This window comes from Sycon ciliatum, chromosome 6, assembly GCF_964019385.1.
Source record: "Sycon ciliatum chromosome 6, ocSycCili1.1, whole genome shotgun sequence".
Classification (NCBI taxonomy): Eukaryota; Metazoa; Porifera; class Calcarea; order Leucosolenida; family Sycettidae; genus Sycon; species Sycon ciliatum.
In genome coordinates this window covers 6829499-6839695 of record NC_088648.1, presented here as the reverse complement: position 1 = coordinate 6839695, position 10197 = coordinate 6829499, and the positions used below count along the sequence as shown (strand labels likewise).

The 10197-nt window shown below is 45.4% G+C and overlaps 1 protein-coding gene across 1 annotated transcript in view; it reads left to right on the top strand.

Moving 5' to 3' along the window:
* The window catches only part of LOC135819990 (uncharacterized), a 33621-nt gene extending 31700 nt beyond the window's left edge, over window positions 1-1921 (top strand). The window contains exon 15 of the mRNA XM_065333289.1: window positions 600-1921. The gene's annotated coding sequence lies outside the window, so the exon portion shown is untranslated. The remainder of the gene's footprint in view (window positions 1-599) is intronic.
* Window positions 1922-10197: the final 8276 nt, after the last annotated feature.

Below are 10197 nucleotides of genomic sequence, written 5' to 3'. Positions count from 1 at the left end.
GCAGCGGTGCTACAAATCTCGTACTTGACCGCAGGTCTATCTCCACCTGATCAAATCTTTCCTTGCCAACTTGGCAAGGGATGGTTGACCTCCACACTGCATTGCGTTCTAGCAAACCGTCCAATGACTAGCTGGAGCTCAAGTTGCTATGGTTTCTGCTGTAGCATCGCTATCATCGCCTCCGGCGATGGGCGTCAAATGGTCAACAAAATGGTGTGTGTGTGTGTGTGTGTGTGTGTGTGTGTGTGTGTGTGTGTGTGTGTGTGTGTGTGTGTGTGTGTGTGTGTGTGTGTGTGTGTTTGTGGCTGTGTGTGGGGGGGGGGGGGGGTGAGGGCGTGGGTGTGTGGGAGTCTGGGCGCTCAAATGTGGGAGCCTGTGTGTTCATGTGTGGGTGTGTTTTTGTATGTTCTTGTGTCTGATTTGTGTGTGTTTGTGTGCATCTGTTGGTGTGCGTGTGTGTACATCGTGTGTGTGTGTGCGTGTGTGTTTGTGAGTGTTTACATGTGTGTATGTGTGTATGTGTGTATGTGTGTGTGTATGTGTGTGTATGCATGTATGTGTACATGTACATGCATAATGTCTGTTACATCACTGTTCAGATTGTGCAAGACTGCTTTCTCCCAGCACTCCATGTACATCACTGTTCAGATTGTGCAAGACTGCTTTCTCCCAGCGCTCCATGTACATCACAACAGTCATACTCACACAGCGGACGGAACTCGTTGCCCGTGTCCCGGTATGCTTGTTTGTGTCATTCTTACCCTGCCACTGCTCTGCCCTATGCAACGTGTTCTTTTTCCTCATCTACACATGTATCATATTGTATTCTTGAGTTGCTTGCTCACCAGTTGTGGATATGCTCCATGTGTATTCTTTTGAAGGTGACCGTCCTTGAGAATATTTTCTCAAACAGCAGCTCCCCCACCTCTGCGCCCACCCCCCTCCCCATCTTCCCTCCTCTCTCCCAATCCCACACGCGCACACGCGAGCATGTGCGCGCATACATAATTTGTTCTATTGTTTGCTGTCCTTGCCAAGACTGCTGGTATGTTTCCATCGACTATGTTTTTTTGCTAATACATGTACATGTGTGTGTGTACGCAGATTGTGTACATTGTATACATAAATGTTTACATAAATGCATGTACATGTATACATACATGTTCCTACTATTTAAAATTCAATTTGGTTTGCTCTAGAGCATCTTTCTTTTGTTCTTATTTCTTTCCAGCTACATCTCTACATAAATGTCCCTAGTCTTTAAAATTCATTTTGGCTTGCTCTAAGGCACTTCTCTATTTGCTGTGACAATTGCACAGTATTCTTTTCATTTTTCACTTGACTTTGTTCACATTTTTGCATGTGCGCACATACATAATTTGTTCTATTGTTTGCTGTGCTAGCCAAGACTGCTGGTATGTTTCCATCGACTGTGTTTTTTGAATATTTTCTCAAAGAGCAACTCCCCCACCTCTGCCCCCACCCTCCTCTCTTCCAATCCCACACGCGAGCACGTGCGCGCATGCATATCTTGTTATATTGTTTGCTGTGCTTGCCAAGACTGCTGGTATGTTTGCTAATACATGTACATGCCTGTACATGTATACATAACATGTTCCTACTCTTGAAAATTCAATTTGGCTTACTCTAGAGCACCTTTCTTTTGTTCTTATTTTTTGCTGCTACATCTGTACATAAATGTCCCTAGTCTTTAAAAATCATTATGGCTTGCTCTAATGCACCTGTCTATTTGCTGTGACAATTGCACAGTATTCTTTTCATTTTTCACTTGACTTTGTTCACATTTTTGCTTCGGCTGAGACTTCTGTTGACCCTGTATTGAACTTGGCAGCTGAACTTCATCTCCTTTCCTTGTTTTTTTTAAATGCCTGAACAGATCATGACTTTTGTCACTTCTCCACTTTGCGTGCTTATTTCAGAAATTAATGTGATGGAAATCACATACATGTAATTCTAGGCTTGCATTGTTCATAGTCACTGACTCCAGTGTCTGCTCCAGGGCCGAGTCAGCCGGGCGAAGGACCCGTTTGGTGGTGGTGGTGGGGGGGGGGGGAGTACTTGGACCCGTTTGAAAAAAGAACACTGGGTCACCATGGTCACTTGTGACCTGTTTGGGAGATGTCCATGTGCATGATGAGTAGGTACATGTAATCGCCATAACTGGCATAAGTCACGCACCGTGTCTGTCCTGGAACAGAAAATGTGCGACTTATCGCGAGTGTGCGACTTACATCAGATTCTGCAGCACGTCATGTAGATCTACATTGTACCTATTCGCAGCTAGCTGTATGCAGAACCACTGCTGCTAGATCAACAGAGCATGTTTATCCGCTAAAGACACTTAGTTCAGGACAAGATCTCGCGACAATCATGATTGTGTTGTTGCGAGGTCAAAATGCTACATGTACAGTTGCAAGTCACGTGGTCTGGGTAGTCAGTTCCCGACGCAGTAGCTACTACACAACCTTCTAGGTTTCACTCCTAGTAAACCTGTACTTCATCACCTTTGCTTATGTTATTCATTTCGAAAGAAAATGATATTCACTTTAGTCGATATTCCTTCCTCTTCAGTTCTAGTGGCCATGATTAAGCAGCAGCGGTCAGGTATGGATGATGGCTGACCTAGCTCTGAGGGTGACGAGTCAAATGAAATGGTTGAAAATGTGTCAGAGTCCCGTTGGATGAAAGTGAACCAGAATATTTGCCGAAATGGTTAGGAGCTTGAATATCGCGTACAGGATTATTTGAGCGGACCTCAGAGCCAATGCAAACCAGGACAAGACTGACTCAAGGAAAAAAACATTATAAGAAGGTTTTGCATATCAGCCCTGCCGCTAGAGTTACGGAGTTCCCTCAATAGTTTCCGACCATCTTTACTGGAAAGTTGTTTTGTGAAGTGTGCCACCTTGTAGCGATGCCAAAAAGAGCATGAAGTCAAAATGCTTCGGAACGACATCGCCGCAGCGAGCAGCAGAAGGAGAAGGCTAAGATCCATCAATCGACTTGATCCGTCTCATGGAAGCAGTACCAGGATAGGGATAGTGAGCAGATAGACGACACAACGTCTGGATAGTGTTCAACGCCGCGGCACTGCGGATCATTGGCCCTAGTGCAATTCTCCCCAGTCTGGCTGTCTGCCGAACTGTTGCTGCTCTCTCCGGTCTCGTGCATGTACAAATTGCATTTCATCACTGGTCCTCCTCAGCTACTTGCTGTATTGCCACCGCATCGTGTTTCTCCAGCCAGAACCAGGAACGAGCACAATAATGCCACTAGCCACGCCTTTCAACTGTCAGACACGCTCCCTGTCTCAGCTCCATCCGTCGTGAAGCAGTCGTTCCCGTACTGCTGTATTGGCGCATGGAACTCCCTTCCTGACAGGCTGCTGTCGCAGCGCCCACACAAAACACGTTTTCACTGTCATTCAAGACTAAGGTCTACCCACACCTGAGAGACAGCAACTGGTGCTGGGCCGAAGTGATTCCCTGTAATTTTCGAGCTCGTCCCTTGTCAGACCCGCTAATCCGCGTACCCGGCCTTGCTCAGACTGTCAGACTGTCAGAGTGCTCAGCTGTGTGTTGCATACCTGTACAATACATGATTGTATGCTGCTTTTCGAGCGGACTCTGAAGTACCAGCCATGGCCTATTGCATGATGATGTAATGTTATGTTAACAAGTTGAGAAGATTGAGCGCGTGTCGTTATCACCTGACCTTGTTATCACTTTTGTCATTTTTGTCACTTAGGGTATGCCACGTTTCTATGCAGAATGAGCGCATTTGCGTCAATTTAGCCCTATAAAGATCAGTCCTTTCTTATTATTCTTTCATTCAACATCATTATGCCTCCACTGATGAGCTCAGGAGGAGCGAAACAGCTGTCTGGAGGGTCATTGTCAATATCAATCTATATACCGGAATTGTCCTCGCTGTGGTGATGGTGATGTGAGTGTAGAGTTTGGATCGGCCAAGAGCGCAATGTGGTGATGTGAGTGCAGAGTTTGGATCGGCCAAGAGCGCAATGTGGTGGTGTGGTGTATTGGGCTATGTTAACACTGTATTCAATTCATTGGTGTGGAAATGGGGGGAGGGGTCGTGTTGGAAGCAGGATTTTGCCGACTTACAAGTTGAAACTGTGTCTGTCAGCTTGTGTTATGTCTCAGTCTGTGTGTGTTGTGTCTGTGTTTGGGGCGGGGGGAGGGGGTGTCATGATCTCCCGTGGTCGGACACTGATTACTTGAGGCGTTTCCCGAGGTATGTAGAGTAAAAATTGAAGTATCTCTTGAGGTAAGATGTTGACAACATTGGGATGTGTGGCCGAGTGGTCAAGTTCGTGATTCAAAGGATTGGTAATGGAAAAGTGCAGGTGAGTTCGAGTCTGGCTACGTGTAACTTTTTTCTTCACCTGCCACAACATCTACAGCACTCCCATGTACATGTACATTGCAGTGACACGTCACATGGTGATCAATCTGATCATAGAGTACGTCATAGAATTAACAAAATGATTCATAATGACATCACTATGATGTCAGGATGGAGGTAGTGATGTCACTAGACTGACTCACTACAGGACACAGGACTCGAGTGCAATGACTATGTAGAATTGAAATGATGACCAGTGGGGACTGGGAATGGAGTCATGTGATGTCACGCGATGTGTGTACCTGGAATTCTGCTTCATAGTCCATGTTGGTATTTCCATGTTTACAGCCTTTCATGCATGTCTAGTGATATGTCTCAGCAGAAACTTTAATAGGAATGTGACAGCCATTACAAAAACATGCCCACAGCAAAACCATCTGCAAGAAGGCACAATAAGAACTCGAAGGAGAAATACAGAGCACTGGTCTTCTTTTTGAATTTTTCACGAGATTTTTGTACATAGATTCTCTCAAGAAGCTGAGTCGATCCCCACCCACCATCCTATCGATATTTCTCTTTTATAGTCCTTTCTGGAGAATGGTGGCAACTTCACACCTATGCAAGCGATGACATGCAGAACATGTTCAGCGCATGTATGTACATGACAGATTTGCACCTATCAGAAACGTCTGCTCTCCTGTTATCACATGCAAACGCAAACACACACACGCACACACATACACACACACACATGCACACACGCAGACTCAGTGACTCAGGCATGCCCATCGCTGAAGCGATACTAGCGAACAACGTTGTCAGAAATACAACTTGTGCTGGGATTACACCAGTCAACAGCTTGCAAGGCTGATGAACTTAGTTCACCACGCGCGTGCACACACACACACACACACACACACACACACACAAACACACACAAGACCAGTGAATATTTATGCATACTGGAACATTAGTGAAAACTTAAAAAGGAATTGTTCTCGCTAAAGAAGGGAATTGTGTGTATTCCGCAAGAATTGCTCAAGGATCACCGAAGTCGCTACAACCTCTTCTTCACAAGCTTATAAAATAGCTCGGATGGTGAGCCAATTTAATTATGGTGAACAACTAGTCATAACTCGTAAAAATTTAAAAAATCGTCGCAGTTCAAAAAGTGTCCCAGAAGTAGAATGGTCAGTTTAGCTGATTAAAAGGTTGAATGAAGGTCTTAGAACAGAGCTGGATACAACATTGCAAGACATTGCTTCAGGGTTCATTTATGCAGGCGTGGATAATGAAGTAACAACAAAGGGTCAAATCCCGTTGCACTACACTTTGGAGTAATTCATGTTGTACCGTAATGTGTACAGTATCTGTTCATGTAGTATACTGCATCTACGTCTTGAAGATGAAGGAAACACCAACGTGGTGGATGGATGCATTCCGACGCATAGACAAAGTCATTGCTGGCAGCACACGTCGATGGTTGATATTGAGCTGTCAGGATTCGTGGCAGCGTTGTAGCACCAGGATTTTAGGTGGGCTGACCAAAATTAATGGTATACACGACCAGAAACAAACACCATCAAATGAAGATCCCCGTTGTGCACGTATTCGGTGTGTCGGCGTTGTCGAAATGAGCCGGACCGGGTGGGTGTGCTACGGTCATGGGTGGTGACGATGGCTGATACTGAACTGCGCGTAGAAATTATTCATGTATTGTATTCCGTGATTCAGATCTTCACCAGTCTAAACTGTAAGTGACACAAGAAAGAACACGACACAGACCAGGCACAGTATAATAAGTTTCTACAACACACCAATATCCAATGGTTTTCAGGGTAAGATGTAAACGGGAAAAGTCTGAAGGAAACTTAGACTGTCACCACCAGGAGTTGAACCAGGGACCTTCGCTGGAGGACAGCGATGCTCTAAGCATTGAGTTATGGTGTAGCTGTCATTCAAGCAGAGACCGTCCAAAATCTTCTTCAGACTTGCACACGAATAGTTCAGTTATAGTGTAAACGGAAGAGGACCCTAGTAGGAATGTACGAGCGGGTTCTGGGCCAGGGGGCGCCCGGGTCCCAAAAAAGGGGTATTATTGAAAAATGGGGTACTAATAGTACCCCATTTTTGCGGTGAAAATTATTTTTGGCCCGGTTTTTTTTGCGGATAAAAATATGTGCCAGGGGGTGCCCTGACCCCAAAAAATGGGGTATTATTGAAAATATGTGTTGTGCACATGTGGGTTTGAATCTCACTTTTTTGGGCCACCTTGCCACGGATGGGAGTGGGTATAAAAAGTAGAATGTTGAATATGGTGTTTATCATGAAGTTTTTTCCGTGACCTACCCCACCTCCCCATGCAATTTTTCAAAAATGGTCCTGCTCGCACACACGTCAGAAAGGTCAGTTCTTGATAGATACGATACATGTCATTACAAAGAATAATGGAACGAACAGTGAATATCGCAATGGAGTGGAGGAGAAAGGTAGTACAATTCAGTTCTTGTTGTCCTGATTTCATCAAGCTGGTATTGGATGAGAGACCACAAAGTTTACTCTTCGAATACGTGTGAGGATGGATTCACCCATGATCTCTTCCGTGACACGCAGTACGAGGTGGAGTTGTCGGACGCTCTGATGTGCACCAATGGTTCCACCCAGTCAGCAATGGAACTGTCAGTCGACGACCTCCTTTGCACCGCCATCGTGTCAACAGTCGACTCGGGTAATTTGGAGATGAATCCATCGTCGTCGATGTCGATCGTACCAACTCGCACACGAATCCGCGTTACTCTTGTTGCAACGGTACGGAGTTGAACGGCCTTGGTACTACGTCGTACACGCACACGATCAACTCGAGAGACTTCATTTTTCGTTCACCTCCTTGACAAGTTGCATTACGTCGCTGGAATCCAAATAGGTTGCATCAGCGAAGAGGTCGATGATGTGTTGAGAGCACGGTTCGTCACGCATGTCACTAAGCTTGTAGAATGAGTGTCTACCATCAGTCCACCTTCGCAGTATGTCACCATCATCAGTCTCACTAATAGTTCCGTAGTCCTCCACACCACCGATGACGATTTTAGGAAGGTGCTGTTTCCTATTCTTCACATTCAAGATCAGGCTGGTGACCCTGCAGATAATATACTCAGCAGCAGTGAGTGGTGACATATCGAATCTTCTGGGATGTGCTATCATCGGGTCAAGATCCCTGGTTGTCTTGCTAGCACTGAGGCGACGGATTGAGAACTCTTCATTATCGCATGAAAATAAATACCATTTCTCTGCTCTGCACGTCTCAGAAAATGTCCACGCCATTTTAGCTTCTTCACATTGCAAGAAGGAGTCGATAATGAAACTGCAGGTTGAGACTACTTCACCTCGAGGTCAAAGTTCACGCCGCGATGACCTTTGTAAACAAGGCTACGTCTAGACGTCTCAAACAAGACCAAGGGGTCACGCCACGGGGAGGTGACGACCTTGGAGAACACGATGTGTTTCGAAAGCGGAAAGACGCCCCCGTCATGGTGAGTCTTTTTTGTTCGGGTTTGGAATCTTTCGACTATGATATCAGATTGAGATGTGAATGCCTTTCTTCTATTGAAAGGTCGATGAGACGGAGGATTTTTCTAGCTTTCTGCTCATATAATTCTTACTCTCATAGTACTTGATTTTCATATATTTTCAGGGGTGGAAATACGTAAGGCACACGGACCATGGATGCGCACATCATGGAGTGTGCATTGACGTCACAGTGGATTGTAGGATGCATCATGTACCACACAAACACACACACACACACATGCACATAATATACATACACTGTGCAATGACATCACAGCGAACTGCACGATCGGTGGATGCTATACATATACGGAATTCCGTGGTCTCTTCTCATACAGAGATGGTAGAGAGGAATTCAAAAGGAATCTTGGAAAGAGGACTCAACTGTCAATAGAGCGATATTCCCCGCTCGGAGCACGAATATTCCCCGGGTCTTGCGACAGAGTAAATAAGGGAGATGTTAGTGCTGATCACGCTCTATTTGGGATAGTACATGGGATAAATGGATTATACCATTCGTACTCTGTGCATACCGTACCCATTATATTTTCAATCGTGCTGACGCACTCATGAAAATATCTAGCGGTGTACCCCTCGTACCAAGAGTACATGTACTCTTGCTCGTACTCGTGGGATAATCGATACATGTCTTAGTGCTGATCGCGCTCTATTTGGAATAGTACATGGGATAACTGGATTATACCATTCGTACTCTGTACATACCGTATCCCTTATATTTTTCGTCGTGCTAACGCACTCGTGAAAGTGTCCAGCAGTATACCCCTCATACTCATGCGATAATTCTCATGAACGCCATCAGCTTGTACATAGCACTCAATCATTTATTTTTTATTTTTCAATATGAATGACATTGTGAATCATGACCGAAGACTGTTCACATCCTTCTTTGTGAGCCAGGTATTGAATTTATTATCTGTGTAGCCTTTCCATTGCACAAGACGTTGATCCTTGTTGTATTTTAACACCTTGTCGAATCTCAAACCGGTCTCTCTGGCGTGTTGCAGTTCTGCTTCGTAAAACGATCCGATGATGTGTTCTCCCATCAGATCACGAATCCTGTAGGTGTGTGGTGATGTTGATAGGATTTCATCCACCTCGAATACTTCCTCCGTCCAGTTCGCAGTGTAGCCCTTCTCGAAATGACGCTTAGATACGGTTAGGCGCACCTCGTCACCCACTTTGAACTTGGGTTTTGACTGCAGGGGGTCTTGTTGATCTGCATCTTTTGGTATTCTACCGTTCGATGCTTCGTGAGGTGTCATCCCAATGCTTCTATGCTTTGACTGGTTGTAGCGGTCTAGTAGATGAGGTAGGACATTGAGGTACGTGTTCGTGGATTTCTCTGTAAAGTGACGCCACATTCTTGCCTTCAACGTTCTATTGAAGCGCTCGACCACCACCGCTTTACCCTCGTTATGGGTGCTGTACATGATGACGTTGTGTTGTGATAACCATCGTTTCATGGGGGCATTGTAGAATTCCTTGCCTTCGTCTACCCAGAGTTTTAGCGGTGTCCTTCCGGATGTACTGACAATCTTATCGAACGCATCTCTCACGGCGGTACCCGTCTTCGATTTCAAAGGCATTGCCCAGGCATAGCGGCTGTATAAGTCGATGACTGTTAGCAGGAATTTGATGTTCTTATTGCTTCGGGCAAACCGTTGCATATCCACGAGATCTGCACTCCATATATGGTCAATTGCTCTGCTCTTCACCTTGCGTCTTTTGAAATGCACTCGTCTGGGCTTGTGCAATTCGTTAGCCAGTTTCGTATGGAACTGTGCGGGTTCTGTCTTCTTCTTCCGTCTTCCATCCTGAATTGCCTTTTGCACTTTGTTGTCCCAAAAGGCTCCAGCACCTTCCAGGGCACCTGAACTGAGAACCAGTTGATCGTTTTCCAGCTTTTCGTCATCATCAAAGACTCTTCGGAAAATTCGAAGTGCTTCATCCAGACCATATTTGGAAAATAGCTTTCCCATCAATATGGCATACCATCCACATACTGCTGTGCTTCTGTCTTGAACGGCTTGGGTGTTGGTGATGATCTTACAGTCTGCGTAGGCTTCTTTAAAGAAATCGCACAGTGCAGGTTCAGTGTAATCTTGCTCCATAGTGTATAGACTGCGTCCGAAACTGTCAAAAACCAGGATCACGTTTTGCTCGCGACACACGGTCAACCAATGATGTCCGCCTTCCGTTGCATCGTACACCGGTAGAACGTTG